The following is a 17,718-nucleotide window of genomic DNA, read 5'->3' on the forward strand; positions in this document are numbered from 1 at the left end:
ATAGACTTGTGATAATTCACTTAAAATTTGTTGGATTCTGGGATGGTTTTGAAAGACTGGAAGCTGCAAATGTGGTGCCACTATTTTTCAAAAAGGACCGGTTAGCTTAACTTCTGAGGGGAGAAAATGCTTGAATCTCTTAAGGAAGTAGTGGTGAGTTATCTGGGTAGAAATTGTCTCATTTTGCAAAAACAGCATGGATTCATGAAAGGCAGGTCACGTTTAAGGTTTTACTGGTATTATTTGAGGATACAATGAGCGCATTGGACAAAGTGGACTTGGTGGATGTGGTGTATCTGGATTTCCAGAAGGTATTCGATAAGTTGCCACACAAAAGGCTGCTGTATAAGGTAAAGATGCACAGCCTGAGACCCGGGTTCAATTCCCGCCTCAGGCGACTGACTGTGTGGAGTTTGCACATTCTCCCCGTGTCTGCATGGGTTTCCTCCGGGTGCTCCGGTTTCCTCCCACAGTCCAAAGATGTGCAGGCCAGGTGAATTGGCTATGCTAAATTGCCCATAGTGTTAGGTAAGGTGTAGATATAGATGTAGGGGTATGGGTGGGTTACGCTTCGGCGGGGCGGTTTGGACTTGTTGGGCCGAAGGGCCTGTTTCCACACTGTAAGTAATCTAATCTAATCTAATCTAATTATGGGTAATGTATTATCATTGATACAGGATCGGTTAACCAACAAAAAATAAAGAATGGGGATAAATGGGTGTTTGGATTAGTGTTGGCACTACAACTGTTTGCAATTTACACAAATGTTTTGGAGTTGAGGACCAAGTGTACGGTGTCAGAGTTCATATTTGATACAAAGATGAGGTAGAGCAATGTCTGCAGAGGCCACTGTCAGTCTGCACAGGGATACAGATAGGTTAAGTGAGTAGGTAAGGGTCTGGCAGATGGATGACAATGTTGGGATATGTGAGGTCATCCATTTTGGTCAGACTAACAGCTAACTGATGAAATGGTGAAAACATGCAGCAGGCTGCTGTGCAGAGGGAGCTGGGTGTCCTTGTGCATGAATCACAGGAAGTTGGTTTGCAGGTGCAGCAGGTAATTAAGGCAGTGAAGGGAATATTGTCCTTCATTGCTAGAGGGATGGTTATGCTGCAGCTGTACAGGGTGCTGGGGAGGCCACACCTGGAGTACTGTGTACAGGTTTGGTCCCCTTACATTAGCAAGGATGTACTGGCACTGGAGGGAGTACAGAAGAGGTTCACTAGTTTGAGTTGGGAGTTGAGAGAATTGGTATATGTGGAGAGATTGAGAAAACTGGTTTGACAGTCATTGTAATTTAGAAGAATAGGAGGTTGGAGAGGAAAAAATAAAATTATGAAGGGAGTGGATAAGCTTGGAGCAGGGAGGCTATTTCCTCTGGGGGCGGGTCAAACTAGAGCATAACCTTAAAATAAGGGGGAGCAGGTTTAGGACTGAGTTCAGGAGGAGCTTCTTCAGCTAAAGGGTTGTGCATCTGTGGAATTCCCTGCCGAGTGCAGCATTTGACGTTATCAACTTGAATGCCTTTAAGGGAAAAGGTAGATTTGTGAACAGGAAAAGAATTAAGGGTTATGGTGAGAGAGCAGGAATGTGGAGCTGAGACCATGAAAAGCTCAGGCCTGATCTTATTGAATGGCAGAGCAGGCTTGAGGGGATAGATGAAAGTTCTTGCCTTGTGCCATCAAAATTGGCCTTTGTCCAATTCAGAACCTTAACGTTTAGATCTGGTGTATTATTTTCTGTAACAGCTGAAGAACCCGAGGCACTACGGAGGTAGTGCCTCCCACCCGCCCTCCTCCTCTAACCTAATAATAAGATCCGTTGTGGTAAGGAGGTAAGTGCCGAATTTTGCTTGTTGTATTCTTTAGACCCAGTTTTTTGTTTAAAATTAAGGTTAGCTTTAGAGGGATGGCAGTGAAGGCAGTGCAATGTTCCTCCTGCAACATGTATGAGGTGAGGGATGCCATGGACGTCCCTGCTGATTACACTTGCAGGAAGTGCACCCATCTCCAGCTCCTCCAAGACCGTGTTAGGGAACTGGAGCTGGAGTTGGATGAACTTCGGATCATTCGGGAGGCAGAGGGGGTCATAGATCGGAGCTATAGGGAAGTAGTAACTCCAAAGATGGCAGATAGATGGGTGACAGTGAGGGGGACTGGGAGGAAGCAGCCAGTGCAGGGACCCCCTGTGGTCGTTCCCCTCAAGAACAAGTATACCGTTTTGGATACTTGTGGGGGGGACGACTTACCAGGGGTAAGCAATGGGGTTCAGGCCTCTGGCACGGAGCCTGTCCCCGCTACTCAGAAGGGAAGGGTGGAGAAGAGCAGAGCAATAATAATTGGGGACTCGATAGTTCGGGGCACAGATAGGCGGTTTTGTGGGAACGAGAGAGACTCACGTTTGGTATGTTGCCTCCCAGGTGCAAGGGTACGTGATGTCTCTGATCGTGTTTTCCGGGTCCTTAAGGGGGAGGGGGAGCAGCCTGAAGTCGTGGTCCATATTGGCACCAATGACATAGGTAGGAGGAGTGCTGAGGATGTTAGATAGGCTTTTAGGGAGCTAGGTTGGAAGCTCAGAGTTAGAACGAACAGAGTTGTTGTCTCTGGTTTGTTACCCGTGCCACGTGAGAGAGAGTCGAGGAATAGGGAGAGAGAAGAGTTAAATGCGTGGCTACAGGGATGGTGCAGGAGGGAGGGATTTCGGTACTTGGATAACTGGGGTTCTTTCTGGGGAAGGTGGGACCTCTATAAACAGGATGGTCTGCACCTGAACCTGAGGGGCACCAGTATCCTTGGGGGGAGGTTTGCTAGTGCTCTTGGGGGGGGTTTAAACTAACTCTGCAGGGGCATGGGAACCCAGACTGTAGCGTTAGGGTGCAGGACCTGGAGTGTAGGGAGGTTAGGAATATGGCATCAATCTTAAAGGAGGGTGCCTGTAAACAGAAGAGTGGCTTGAAGTGTGTATACTTTAATGCCAGAAGTATACGAAATAAGGTAGGTGAACTCGCAGCGTGGGTTGGTACCTGGGACTTCGATGTTGTGGCTATTACGGAGACGTGGCTAGATCAGGGACAGGATTGGCTGTTGCAGGTTCCAGGGTTTAAATGTTTTAGTCGGGTCAGAGGTGGGGGCAAAAGAGGGGGGGGTGTGGCTTTGCTTGTCAAAGATAGTATTACAGCGGTGGAAAGGAAGATGGACGAAGATTTGCCATCTGAGGTAGTTTGGGTTGAGGTTAGGAACAGGAGAGGTGAGGTCACCCTGTTAGGAGTCTTTTACAGGCCTCCTAATAGTCCTAGAATCGTTGAAGAAAGGATTGCGAAGATGATTCAGGAGAAGAGTGACAGTAATAGGGTGATTGTTATGGGAGACTTTAACTTTCCTGATATTGATTGGGAAAGCTATAGCTCAAGTTCGTTAGATGGGTCAGTGTTTGTGCAATGTGTGCAGGAGAGTTTCCTGACACAATATGTAGATAAGCCAACACGAGGTGAGGCCATACTGGATTTGGTTCTGGGTAACGAACCAGGCCAGGTATTAGAACTAGAGGTAGGTGAGCACTTTGGGGACAGTGACCACAATTCGGTGATTTTTACTCCAGTGATGGAGAGGGATAAGTGTGTACTACAGGGCAAGAGTTATAGCTGGGGGCAGGGAAATTATGATGCGTTGAGGCATGACTTAGGATGTGTGGATTGGAAAAGTAGATTCCAAGGCAAGAGCGTAATTGATATGTGGAACTTGTTCAAGGAGCAACTATTGAGTGTCCTTGATAAATACGTACCTATCAGGCAGGGAGGAAAGGGTCGTGTGAGGGAGCCGTGGTTTAATAAGGAGTTGGAATCCCTTGTTAAATGGAAGAGGGCGGCCTTTGTAAAGATGAGGCGTGAAGGTTCAATAGGGGCAATTGAGAGTTATAAGGTAGCCCGGAAGGACCTGAAGAGAGAGCTAAGAGCAGCGAGGAGGGGACATGAAAGGTCCTTAGTTGGTAGGATGAGGGAAAACCCTAAGGCTTTCTATAGGTATGTTAGGAATAAAAGAATGACTAGGGAAGGAATAGGTCCAATCAAGGATAGTAATGGGAAGTTGCGTGTGGAGGCTGAAGAGATTGGGGAGGCGCTGAATGAATACTTTTCGTCAGTATTCACTCAGGAACAGGACATTGTTGTCGATATGAATACTGAGGCACGAATAAGTAGAATGGATGGCTTTGAGATATGTAGAGAAGAGGTGTTGGAAATTCTGGCAAGGGTGAAAATAGATAAGTCCCCTGGGCCTGATGGCATTTATCCTAGGATTCTCTGGGAAGCAAGGGAGGAGATTGCAGAGCCATTGGCCTTGATTTTTGTGTCCTCTTTGTCGACAGGAGTAGTGCCAGAGGACTGGAGGCTAGCAAACGTGGTTCCCTTGTTCAAGAAGGGGAGTAGGGATAATCCTAGTAACTATAGGCCAGTGAGTCTCACTTCTGTTGTGGGCAAAGTCTTAGAGAGAATTGTAAGGGATAGGATTTATGCACATCTGGATAAGAATGATATGATCAAGGATAGTCAGCATGGTTTTGTGAAGGGCAGGTCGTGCCTCACAAACCTTATTGAATTCTTTGAGAAGGTGACTAAGGAGGTAGATGAGGGGAAAGCGGTAGATGTGGTATATATGGATTTTAGTAAGGCGTTTGATAAGGTCCCCCATGGTAGGCTACTGCAGAAAATATAGAGATATGGCATTGAGGGTGAGTTGGAGGTTTGGATTAGGAATTGGCTCTCTGGAAGAAGACAGAGGGTAGTAGTTGATGGCAAAGGTTCATCTTGGAGTGCCGTCACTAGCGGTGTTCCGCAAGGATCTGTTTTGGGACCATTGCTGTTTGTCATTTTTATAAATGACCTGGAGGAAGGGTTAGAAGGTTGGGTGAGCAAGTTTGCGGATGATACGAAAGTCGGAGGAGTTGTAGACAGTGAGGAAGGATATGGCAGGTTACAGCGGGATATAGAGAAGCTGCAGAGCTGGGCAGAAAGGTGGCAAATGGAGTTCAATGTAGCTAAGTGTGAAGTGATTCACTTTGGTAAGAGTAATAAAAAGATGGATTACTGTGCTAATGGTAGACTACTTGGTAGTGTGGAAGAGCAGAGGGATCTTGGTGTCCATGTACACAGATCTCTGAAAGTTGCCACCCAGGTAAATAGTGCAGTGAAGAAGGCATATGGCGTACTGGCTTTTATTGGTAGAGGAATTGAGTTCCGGAGTCCTGAGGTCATGCTGCAGTTGTATAAGACTCTGGTGCGGCCGCATCTGGAATATTGTGTGCAGTTTTGGTCGCCATACTATAGGAAGGATGTGGAGGCACTGGAACGGGTGCAGAGGAAGTTTACCAGGATGTTGCCTGGTATGGTAGGAAAATCCTATGAGGAAAGGCTGAGGCACTTGGGGTTGTTTTCATTGGAGAAAAGAAGGTTTAGGGGTGATTTGATAGAGGTGTACAAGATGATTAGGGGGTTAGATAGGGTTGACAGTGAGAACCTTTTTCCACGTATGGAGTCAGCTATTACAAGGGGGCATAGCTTTAAATTAAGGGGGGGTAGATATAGGACTGATGTTAGGGGTAGGTTCTTCACTCAGCGAGTCGTAAGTTCATGGAACGCCCTGCCAGTAGCAGTAGTGGACTCTCCCTCTTTATGGGTATTTAAACGGGCATTGGATAGGTATATGGAGGATAGTGGGTTAGTGTAGGTTAGGTGGGCTTTGATCGGCGCAACATCGAGGGCTGAAGGGCCTTTACTGTGCTGTATTCTTCTATGTTCTATGTTCTATATTTTAAAACTAGTAGAAATGTCAGAATTCCAAACTGTGTTTTCAGGTCATTCAGCCCATCATATTACTACTGACCCTGAGAGCCTCCAAACTTCCCCCTATAACATTGCATTTCCCAAGGCCACCCAACCTACACATCCCTGAACATTATGGGTAATTCAGCCTGCATAATCCCCCCAACGTGCACATCCCACAACACTGTGGGCAATTCAGCCTGGATAATCCAACCTACCCTACACATCTTTGGACTGTGGGAGGAAACCAGAGGACCCAGACGAGATCCATGCAGAAATCCCCAATAAGGTGATCACCCCTTTCTTATTTCCCAGTTCCACCTAAATACCTTCACTGGGCGTACTCCCAGGAATATCCTCCCTAAGCAAAAACATAATGCTGTCTCGAATCAAAAATGCCACTCCCCCTCCTTCCTTCTCCCCCTTTCTATTCTTCCTATAGAATCCATACCCTGGAACATTAAGCTGCCAGTCCTATCCATCCCTGAGTGATGCCTCTGTAATTGCTATAATATCCCAGTGCCATGTTCAAAACCATACCCTGAGCTCATCTGCTTTCCCTGTCAGGCCTCTTCTATTGAAGTAAATGCAGTGCAACTGCTCAGTCCGACTTCATTCTGTGCCTTGCCTTTGCCTGCCTTGACTATTTGACTTCTGAACTGTACCAGCCACAGACATATCTCTTTACTCACTATCTTCTTGGGTTTACACCCACTCCCTCACTGGTTTAATGCCTCCCGAGTATCACCAGCAAGTCTCCCTGCCTCGATATTAGACACCTTCCAATTCAGGTACAATCCATCCTTCTTATGAAGGTCAACTCTACTCCAGGAGATCACAACGATCCAAAAAACGTGAATCCTTTTCCCCTGCACCAGCTCCTTAGCCACTCATTAAGCACCTCCTCCTCCTCCTCTGTAATATGGACATTTTTCAAGATGTCACCATTTATTTCCCCACATTCTATATCTCCCATATACTTCTTCACAGTAAACACTGATGCAAAATACTTGTTTCCTATCTCGCTCATCGCCTGCAGCTCCACACAATGGCTGCCTTGCTGATCTTTGAGGGTCTCTATTTTCTCCCTAGTTAGCCTTTTGTTCCTCATGTATTTACAAAAGCCCTTTGGATTATCCTTAACCCGATGCGCCAAAGCTATCTCACGCCCCTTTTTTCCCTCCTGATTTCCCTTTTAATTATATTCGAAAATTTTTTGGATTGGAATAAATGCAAAATATAACATCCTGACAAAACAAACGAAGGTAGGACTTACACTCAATAAAAGTAGGGCCTTGAGCAGTGATGTGGGAACAAAGAGACTGAGAGCTTCACGTCTTTGAAGTTTGTGTTCCATGTAGACAGGGTGGTGAAGAAGGTGCTTTGCTTAGCACACCTACCTTCATTGTTCAGACCTTTGAGTCCAGGAGTTGGGACGTTATGTTGAGGATGTACAGGACGTTGGGGAGGCCTCTTCTGGAATACTCTGTCCAGTTCTGGTTGTGCTGTTATAGGAAGGATATTATTAAATTGGAGCAGGTTCAGAAGAGATTTACCAGCATGTTGCCATGAATGGAGGGATTGTGTTCTAAGGAGAGGCTGGATAGGCTGGGAATTTTTTTCACTGGCGTGCACGAGTTAAGGGGTGACCTTAACTGAGGTTTACAAAATCAGAAAGAGTGTAGATAAGGTGAATAGCCAGGAGAGAGGGGGATTCAAAACTCGGGTGCATTCGTTTTGAGAAGAAATGAGAAAGATTTGAGGGGAAAGACATTAGGGTTTTTAAAAAAAAATTTACACACTGGAATGAACTTCCAGAGAAAGTGGTAGCTGTGAATACAATTACAATATTTAAAAGACCTTAAATATTTGGATGGATGTGGACCAAGCGGAGGCAGGTACAATTAGTTCAGTTTGGAATTATGGTCGGCATGGACTGGTTGGACCACAGGGCCTGTTTCCTTGCTGTATAACATTATGACTCGAATCCTCACTAACTCTAAATTCCTCCATCCTCACAACTCTCCCAATCACTGTCACCTCATCCAGCCTCACAACTCTTCCTTATTTATAGAATTCCTCACCAGCCACAGAACGCTCCCTATCTCATGTCCTCCAGTTTCTCAAATCTCTGCGATATGTGCCTTTCTTTAGTTCCAGCCTTGAGGATGCCCTCATTCACTCCGATTGGTTGGAGGACAAACTGGTACGACCGGGTCCTCTAGTACTACCCTCTGCCCCATTGGCCTGCGCTGACATCAATCATCGGGGCCCATTGTGAGGTGAGTGGTGGGATCCTCCCTCTCTCTGCCCTGGGATGAGCTTCAACATTCACAGTCAATGGGGCAGTATCACAGAGCACAGGGGCTGGGGCTATTCGGCCCATTTGGGATGTACCCTCTCCCTCTGGAGATGCTGCAAATCTGTCCCAATTCCCTTCCCATTTGCCCATAGACCCCCAAATCTTCCCTTAAAAAGTAAAATTCCAAATCTGTTTATGAATAACTGCTGAGTCTGTCTCCAGCTGCCATTCAGACTGTTCCAGATACTCAGAACTTACTGAATAAAATAATGTTCACATATTCACATTATTTGCCAGTTACCTGAAAATAGTTACTCAAATTGTGACATTGTTAACAATTCCCCTCTCTCTGCAGATTAGATATCCTAGAAACAAATTTGCACCTGGTCAAAGTCACTGCTTAACCTTCTCAGCTCCAAGGACAATTATCTGTGCTTCTGCTAGCTCTCCACAAAAGAGGAACACATCTTATTTTCATTTATTAGTGTCATAGAGATGTACAGCACAGAAACAGACCTTTGGTCCAATTGGTCCATGACAACGAGGAATCCTCAACAAATGGAACCCCATTTGCCAGCTATTGGTCCGTATCATTGGAAACTCTTCCTATTCACGTACCCAATCGGATGCCTTTCAAATGTTGTAAATGTATCAGCCTCCACTACTTCATCTGGCAGCTCATTCCACACATACACCACACACAGCTTGAAAACTTTGCCCCTTAGATCCGTTTTTAATCTTTGCCCTCTCAACATAAGCCCATGTGATCTTGTTTTGAACCCACATAACTTGGGGGAAAAGACCCTGGCTGTTCACCTTATCCATGCCCTTCATGATTTTATAAATCTCCATGAAGTCACCTCTCAGTCTTTGACTCTCCAGGGAAATTACCCCTAGCCTATTCACCCTCTCCCTGCAGCCCCAATCCTCTAACCCGAGCATCGTCTTTGTAAATCTTGTCTGAACTCTTTCAAGATTCACAATATCCTTTCCAGAACAGGGAATTTCAAACTTAAAACATATTTCCTGAAATGGCTTAATCAATGTCCTGTCCAACCACAATTTGACGTCCCAGCTTCTGTACTCAATGCATTGACCAATAAATATAAGCATACCAAACACCACCTTCACTAGTCTGCCGACCTGCGACTCTACTTTCAAGGAACAATGAACCTGCACTCCATGGTCTCTATGTTCAGCAACATTCCCAAGTACTTTACCATGAAGTGTACAAGTCCTGCTCTGATTTGCCTTTCCAAAATCCAACAGCTTACATTTGTCTAAATTGAATCCAGTCTGCCATTCCTTGCTCCAATGGCCCATCTGGTCAAGATACTGTTGCATTCTGAACTAACCTTCTTCATTGTCCAATACAACTCCAATTTTGGTGTCTTCTGAAAACCCAATGCCGATATCTCATATTTTCACATCCAATTCACTTATTTAAGGACCCAATATCCATTCCTGCAGCACTCTGCTGCTCATAGGCCTCCAGTCCGCAAAGCAACCCTCCACCACCACCCTCTGCCTCCTACCTTCAAGCCAGTTTTGTATCCAAATGTCTGGTTCTCCCAACAGTTTATGTTATCTAACTTTGCTAACCAGTCTGCTTTGTGGAACATCGTTCAGTGTCAATATAGACAACGTCCACAGTCTGCCTTCATCAATCATCTTTGTCACATCTTCAAAAAAACCTCAATCAAGTCAGAGAGAGAGAATTCCCACACACAAAGTCATGTTGACTATCCCTAATCAATCCTCTTCTTTCCAAATACATGTAAATCCTGTCCCTCAGAATCCCTTCCACCAACTTACCTACCACTGACGTTAGGTTGACTGTTCTCTTGTTCCCTGGCCTTTCCTTACCACCTTTTTTAAATAATGGCACCCATCTTCCAGCACCTCACCTGTCACAAACAATGGTATAAATACCTCAGGGAGGGGCACTGCCACCACCTTCCTAGCTTTCCACAAATTTCTGGGATACACCTGATCAGGTCCCAGGGATTTATCCACCTTGCTACTATTTAAGACTTCCAGTACTTCCTACTCTGTAATATAGACACTTTTCAAGTTATCACTATTTATTTCTCCAAACTCTCCAGAATAGAATAGCATAGTATTTCTCCCACCTCCTGTTGTTCCATAGATGCCCTTGTTGATCATTAAGGGGTCCTATTCTGTGTCTGGTTATTATTTTATCCTTAATGTATTTGTAGAATCTCTTTGGATTCTCCTTAAACTATTTCCTAGAGATATTTCAAGTCCCCTTTTTGCTCTCCTGATTACTCTCGAGTATATTCCTGTAAAACGTGATCCTGTACTCCCAATTCCTCCGCCTCTGCCATATCTGCTCCCAGGAGAAGCAATTCCACTCCAGGACATCCCAGAAAGGTTTCCTCTTTCAAGGACCGCATTTACCTCCCATTTGATCAACAATGCACTCCAACGCATATCCTCCACTTCCTGTACCTCCGCCTTCCCCCCACCCCTCCAACCACAATAAGAATATAATCCCCCACTCCTCACCTGCCACCCATTAATCTCCATTAACCTCTGCTATGACCGCTACCTACAGTCAGACCCCACTACCAGGGATATATCTCCCTCTCCAGCCCTTTCTATCTTCCGCAGAGACCATGGGATCTTTGGTGCTGATGTGCTGCCCCATGGATATCTCAGTCACTCACCCTGCCAAATGGCCTAGCGAGATTATCACTAGATGGATAATCCAGACACCCAGATAACGTTCTGGGGCCCAGGGTTTGGATCCCGTCATGGCAGACAGTGGACTGTGAATTCAATAAAAATTTGGAATTAAGAATCTATTAAATACCATGAATCCATTGTTGATTATTGCAAAAAATAACCTCATCAGATTCACCAATATCCTTCAGGGAAGGAATCTGCCATCCTTACCTGGTCTGGCCTACATGTGACTCCAGACCCACAGCAATGACTCTTTACTGCCCTTTGGGCCCAGCCAGTGACACCCTCATCCTGTGAATGAATAACAAAGAAGGTCAAGTCTTGTACCCAACCATACTGTTCTTACAGATAAGTGATCTCTTCGTAAATTTGCTTCTCAACTCCCTGCTGACTATTGGGGAAGTGGGGGGGGGGGGGGGGGGGTCAATAGTACCATCCCAATAAGGAGATCATCCCTTTCTTATTTCTCAGTTCCACCTGTATAACCTGCCTGGATGTACTCCCAGGAATACCCTCTTGAAGCCCAGCTGTGATGTTATCCCTTATCAAAAATTCCTCTCCCCCTGCTCTGTTGCCCCCTTTCTATCTTTGTTATAGCATCTATACAGTGAAACATTAAGCTGCTGGTCCTATCCATCATTAAGTCATGCTTCTGTAATTGCTATAATACCCCAGTGCGATGTTCAAAACCATCCCCCTGAGCTCCTCTGCCTGACCTATCGGGCCTCCTGCATTGAAATAAATGCAGTGTAGCTGCTCATTCTGTGCCTTGCCCTTGTCTGCCTTGACTGTTTGACATCTGAACTGTACCAGCGTCGGACTGAGCTCTTCCCTCACTCTCTCTCTCTGGGTTTACCCACATACCTTCACTGGTTTAATGCCTCCTGAATAGCACTAGCAACTGTTCCCTTCCAGTGCCAGTGCAATCCAACCTTCTGATGGAGGTCAATTCTACCCCACAAGAGATTCCAATGATCCAACAATGTGAACTCTTCTATTCCTATGTCATTGACAACAATAAACAACAGCCTCCCCTCAAAATGGTTATTCTCCCCTTTAAGAATATTCTGCTCCCTCTCTGAAACATCCTTATACAAAAATTACACATTCGAATAATAAACCTTACACTCATCAGGTCAGCATAAAAGGATTACAGGACACATTGAAGGTTTGGGGAGACCTTTTGAGAGAATGCGATGATTCAAAGGAGAATATTTAAGCAGCAAATGGGATTGATCTGGAACACAATACTCACACACACAATGTGAATATCCAGATCCTGATATACTGAGTAATTCAATCAGAGTTTAGCAGAATATTTACTGAGATTACCATCTGAATGTCCACCTGTAATATCCCTTAATACAAGTTTATAAAATCTGTCACTATCAGTTCAAGTTAGAAACTCACACCATCCCCTCCTTGTGGCCCAGGATTACTGTACATATTACCCTTGAGGACATCAGCTGTCAACTCAGGGGGAAATCTGTGGGTTTCTAGGAGATTCCAACTTGAGATCTCATGTGACTGAACACAGCAGTTCTTTGACACATTGGAGAAAATGATCCAAGGGTCAGTGAGATATGGGGAACAAGAATGACTTTCTTTTCTTTCATTCCGTGCTGCCGCTCTGCCTCATCAATAAGACATGGGTGTGAAAGGCTAATGCCTAACGATGGGCAAGTTGTCTCCATCCTGACCAATGGGTAGGAAGATCCTCCCAATCACTCCAAAGCGTATCCCTAAAAAGATAGCAACTCTTTCTGCTTCCCACTGCCCAGGGCTCCCAGTAAATGTTTGTAAGAATGGGATGGGGGGGGGGGGAGGAGAGGAATATCTCCTAGAAAAGGCATAACTGTAAAGGTCTAAGAGAATTATGAAGAGAGAGAGAGATGCACAGGAGAAGGAGGTAACAAGTTGCCAGATGGGGTGTAACTCGGGAAAATGGGAAGTTGCTCATTTTGGAGGAGATAATAAAAGAACAAAGTACTATTTAAATGGTGGAAACTGTAGAAAGCTGAACCACAAAGGGACCAGGGGTAATTGTTCAGGAAACACAGAAAGCTACCACACAGTTACAATAGGGAATCAGGAAGGGGAATCGAATGTTTTGTTTCAAAGGTTTTCAGTATTAGAGTTTGCGTCTCTACCTGAGAGTAACGTGTGACTGTGCTGGTGAGACCACCATATCTGCAGGAATGAGAGCAGATTTGGTCCCTTTAGAGAAGGAAATGTGTCACTTTATTGGAGGCATTTCAGGGAAGATTCAATGAGATGATCCCTGGTTTGGAGGGATTATCATTTAAATAAAGGCTGAAAAGGTTGGGACTCTACTCACTGGATTTTGGAGAAAGAGAGGTGATCTCATTGAGACAGATGGGATTCTTAAGGGGTTTGACAAGATAAATACTGAGAGGATGTGTCCGAGGGTAAATACTGAGAGGGGAGTCTGAAACAAGATTCTGAGTTACAGAATCAAGAGTTCTGTCTTGGATTCAAGTTATGGAGAGAGATAGGTGCGCACAACAAGGAAGATTTTACAATTGGTGGAAGGGAAATTACGATGCTGTAAGACAGGATTTGAGAAGCATACGTTGGGAGCATAGGCTGTCAGGGAAGGATGTGGTGGAAATGTGGAACTTTTTCAAGGAGCAGATACGACGTGTCCTTGATATGTATGTACCTATCAGGCAGGAAAGAAATGGTCGTGTGAGGGAGCCTTGGTTGACGAGGGAGGTTGAATGTCTAGTAAAGAGGAAGAAGGAGGCTTACATAAGGTTGAGGAAACAAAGTTCAGACAGAGCAGTGGAGGGATACAGGATAGCCAGAAGGGACCTGAAGAAAGGGATTAGGAGAGCTAAGAGAGGGCATGAAAAATCCCTGGTGGATAGGATCAAGGATAACCCCAAGGCATTCTATGCGTATGTGAGAAACCTGAGAATGACGAGAACGAGGGTAGGTCCGATCAAGGACAGTGGTGGGAGACTGTGTATTGAGTCGGAAGAGATAGGAGAGGTCTTGAACAAGTACTTCTCTTCAGTATTTACGAACGAGAGGGACCGTATTGTTGAAGAGGTGAGTGTGAAACAGACTGATAAGCTAGAAGAGATACCTGTTAGGAAGGAAGATGTGTTGGACATTTTGAACAACTTGAGGATAGACAAGTCCCCCGGCCCTGACGGGATATATCCTAGGATTATGTGGGAAGCAAGAGAGGAAATTGCAGTACCGTTGGCAATGATCTTCTCGTCTTCACTGGCAACGGGGGTGGTACCAGGGGACTGGAGAGTAGCGAATGTTGTGCCCCTGTTCAAAAAAGGGAAGAGGGATAACCCCGGGAATTACAGGCCAGTTAGTCTTACTTCTGTGGTAGGCAAAGTAATGGAAAGGGTACTGAGGGATAGGATTTACGAGTATCTGGAAAGACACTGCTTGATTAGGGACAGCCAGCACGGATGTGTGAAGGGTAGGTCTTGCGTTACAAGTCTTATTGAATTCTTCGAGGAGGTGAACAAGCATGTGGATGAGGGAAGAGCAGTGGATGTAGTGTACATGGATTTTAGTAAGGCATTTAGATTAGATTAGATTAGATTACTTACAGTGTGGAAACAGGCCCTTCGGCCCAACAAGTCCACACCGCCCCGCCGAAGCGCAACCCACCCATACCCCTACATCTACCCCATACCTAACACTACAGGCAATTTAGCATGGCCAATTCACCTGACCTGCACATCTTTGGACTGTGGGAGGAAACCGGAGCACTCGGAAGAAACCCATGCAGACACGGGGAGAATGTGCAAACTCCACACAGTCAGTCGCCTGAGGGAGGAATTGAACCCAGCACCAGGTCTCTGGTGCTGTGAGGCAGCAGTGCTAACCACTGTGCCACCGTGCCGCCCCATGATAAGGTTCCCCATGGTAGGCTTATGCGGAAAGTCAGGAGGCATGGGATAGAGAGAAATTTGGCCAATTGGATAGAAAACTGGCTAACCGGTCGAAGGCAGAGAGTGGTGGTAGATGGTAAATATTCAGCCTGGAGCCCAGTTACAAGTGGAGTTCCGCAGGGTTCAGTTCTGGGTCCTCTGCTGTTTGTAATTTTTATTAATGACTTAGATGAGGGAGTCGAAGGGTGGGTCAGTAAATTTGCAGATGATACAAAGATAGGTGGAGTTGTGGACAGTGAGGAGGGCTGTTGTCGGCTGCAGAGGGACTTAGATATGATGCAGAGCTGGGCTGAGGAGTGGCAGATGGAGTTCAACCCTGCCAAGTGTGAGGTTGTCCATTTCGGAAGAACAAATAAGAATGCGGAATACAGGGTTAATGGTAGGGTTCTTAGTCAGGTGGAGGAACAGAGGGATCTTGGGGTCTATGTACATAGATCTTTGAATGTTGCCACTCAGGTGGATAGAGTTTGTAAGAAGGCCTATGGAGTATTATCGTTCATTAGCAGAGGGATTGAATTCAAGAGTCGTGAAGTGATGTTGCAGCTGTACAGGACTTTGGTTAGGCCACAGTTGGAGTACTGTGTGCAGTTTTGGTCGCCTCACTTTAGGAAAGATGTGGAAGCTTTGGAGAGGGTGCAGAGAAGATTTACCAGGATGTTGCCTGGAATGGAGAGTAGGTCGTACGAGGATAGGTTGAGAGTTCTCGGCCTTTTCTCGTTGGAACGGCGAAGGATGAGGGGTGACTTGATAGAGGTTTATAAGATGATCAGAGGAATAGATAGAGTAGACAGTCAGAAACTTTTTCCCCGGGTACAACAGAGTGTTACAAGGGGACATAAATTTAAGGTGAAGGGTGGAAGGTATGGGGAGATGTCAGGGGTGGGCTCTTTACCCAGAGAGTGGTGGGGGCATGGAATGCGCTGCCCGTGGGAGTGGTAGAGTCAGAATCATTGGCGACCTTTAAGCAGCATTTGGATAGGTACATGGATGGGTGCTTAATCTAGGTTAGAAGTTCGGCACAACATCGTGGGCCGAAGGGCCTGTTCTGTGCTGTATTGTTCTATGTTCTATGTTCTACAAGGGAACACAGACGCGGGTAAGGGGTTTCAGTAGCAATGGAGCTGGGGTGAGGTGGAGAAAAGCAACTTTTAAAAGATTGGATTTCCTGGTGCTGTGATTGTGTGGATGTCTGATCAGAAGGTCACCTTGGGGTCAGATAGAACAGCAATATTGTTGAGAGTGTCGTTCTGCCTCAGAGTTCCCAGTGGGAGGGAGGGGCTCAGCAGTAAGGCAATGGGTTTAACCTTGACAATGTTTCATTGGAGGAAATTGCAGCTAATTAAGTAGTGGGAATGTGATAAGCAGTTTGATAACTGAGTAACAGTGGAGTAATGGAGAGGGATGATGGGGAGGGAGAGCTGGGCATCGTCAGTGTACATGTCAAACCTAACACAGTGTTTTTGGATGATATCACCTCCTGGCACTATGTACGTGAGATACAGGAGAGACCAAGGATGGATCATTGAGGGACACCAAATGCAAGGAATTCAGAAAGGAAAAGGAGAGTGGAGATGGAGCAGGGTTTTCCAACAACGGTGAGGTCAAATATTAGTTTTTCACAGAATGGGAGAGAAGGACATAACCAGAAAAGACCAACAGACAGAACAAGGAACAATATCTATAAATTGGCGAGGGGGAGTGATGAGGCGGCAGCAGAGGAAAGAGAGTTGGAAAGTGAGTTTAGCGAGATTAGGGTAAAGGGTCAAGGTGAGCTCTGATAAGGCTTGACAAGAGACTGGAGAAAGATGTAGGTTTAGGACAAAAACCAGGAACACCACGTGAGGCAGTTTGGCTCAGTGGGCTAGTGGGAGGGAGAGAAACAGCAGATCGGATTATCTCAGTCTTAGTGACAGGGAAACCCCATGTGCTCCTCACTCGTTGTTGGAGAGGAGGATGGAGGAGACAGGACGATGGACAGTGTTTTAGAAAGAAACAAAACCAGGGTTAGTGATATTTAAAATGAGTGAACAAACCTGATGTATTTAGCTTTTATCCAGAATATTAAAACAAACGGCTGAAGTCCTGATTCGAATCCCATCTTGGCAGATGGTGGAATCTGAATTCAAGAAAAAGAATAACGTACTAGAAATCTGAACTCCATGAAACCATTGTCAATGGCGAAAAAAATCCTGCCAACCTGACAGCGGCCCAGCCAGCTACTCACTGTACTAATCACTGCAAAGTCTCAACACAGGAATGAAACTGGATGGACCAGTTGGCAACTAACACGGTACCAGAAATTACAACCACAGAATCAGCTCTCTCGATGGTGCAACGTCCTCCTCACTAACCTATGGTTTTTGGTGCCAAAACGTGGAGAGCTGTCTCACAGACTAGTCAAGGAACAGCCTGACATAGTCATACTCACGGAATCATCCCTTACAAAGATAACCAGACACCACCATCACCATCCCTAGATATCGAGAGTGTGGTGCTGGAAAAGCACAGCAGGTCAGGCTGATGAAGGGCTTAGGCTTGAAACGTCGATTCTCCTGCTCCTCGGATGCTGCCTGACCGTTGTGCTTTTCCAGCACAAGACTCTTGACTCTGATCTCCGGCATCTGCAATCTTCACTTTCTCCTGAAATCTCTGATATGTCCTGTCCCACCGGCAGGACAGACCAGGCAGAGGTGGTGGCACAGTGGTGTACAGACAGGGAGGATTTGTCCTGGGAGTACACAGCATTGGCTCCGGAGACCAGTAGGTTTCATGGCTCCTGCTGATTACCACATACCATCCTCCCTTGGCTGATGGATCAGTTCTCCTTCATGTTGAACAACATTTGGAGGAAGCACTGAGGCAATAAAATGATGTCAAATGTACTCTGGGTACAGGATTTCAATGTCCATGATCGAGACTTGCTCTGCAACAGAATTACTGACTGA

At 45.7% G+C, this 17,718-nt stretch overlaps 1 long non-coding RNA gene across 3 annotated transcripts in view; it reads right to left on the reverse strand.

Annotated features, from left to right (window-relative positions):
• The window catches only part of LOC140470070 (uncharacterized), an 87,827-nt gene that overhangs the window by 45,907 nt on the left and 24,202 nt on the right, over positions 1–17,718 (reverse strand). For 2 of the 3 annotated variants that reach the window (XR_011956337.1, XR_011956336.1), the window contains exons 3-5: positions 16,807–16,889; positions 11,040–11,120; positions 7,219–7,323 (exon numbers count right to left, since the gene is read on the reverse strand). This is a non-coding gene — a long non-coding RNA (uncharacterized lncRNA). The remainder of the gene's footprint in view (positions 1–7,218; positions 7,324–11,039; positions 11,121–16,806; positions 16,890–17,718) is intronic. The other variant, XR_011956338.1, reaches the window with a different exon arrangement.

Source organism: Chiloscyllium punctatum, chromosome 50 (genome assembly GCF_047496795.1).
Source record: "Chiloscyllium punctatum isolate Juve2018m chromosome 50, sChiPun1.3, whole genome shotgun sequence".
Classification (NCBI taxonomy): Eukaryota; Metazoa; Chordata; class Chondrichthyes; order Orectolobiformes; family Hemiscylliidae; genus Chiloscyllium; species Chiloscyllium punctatum.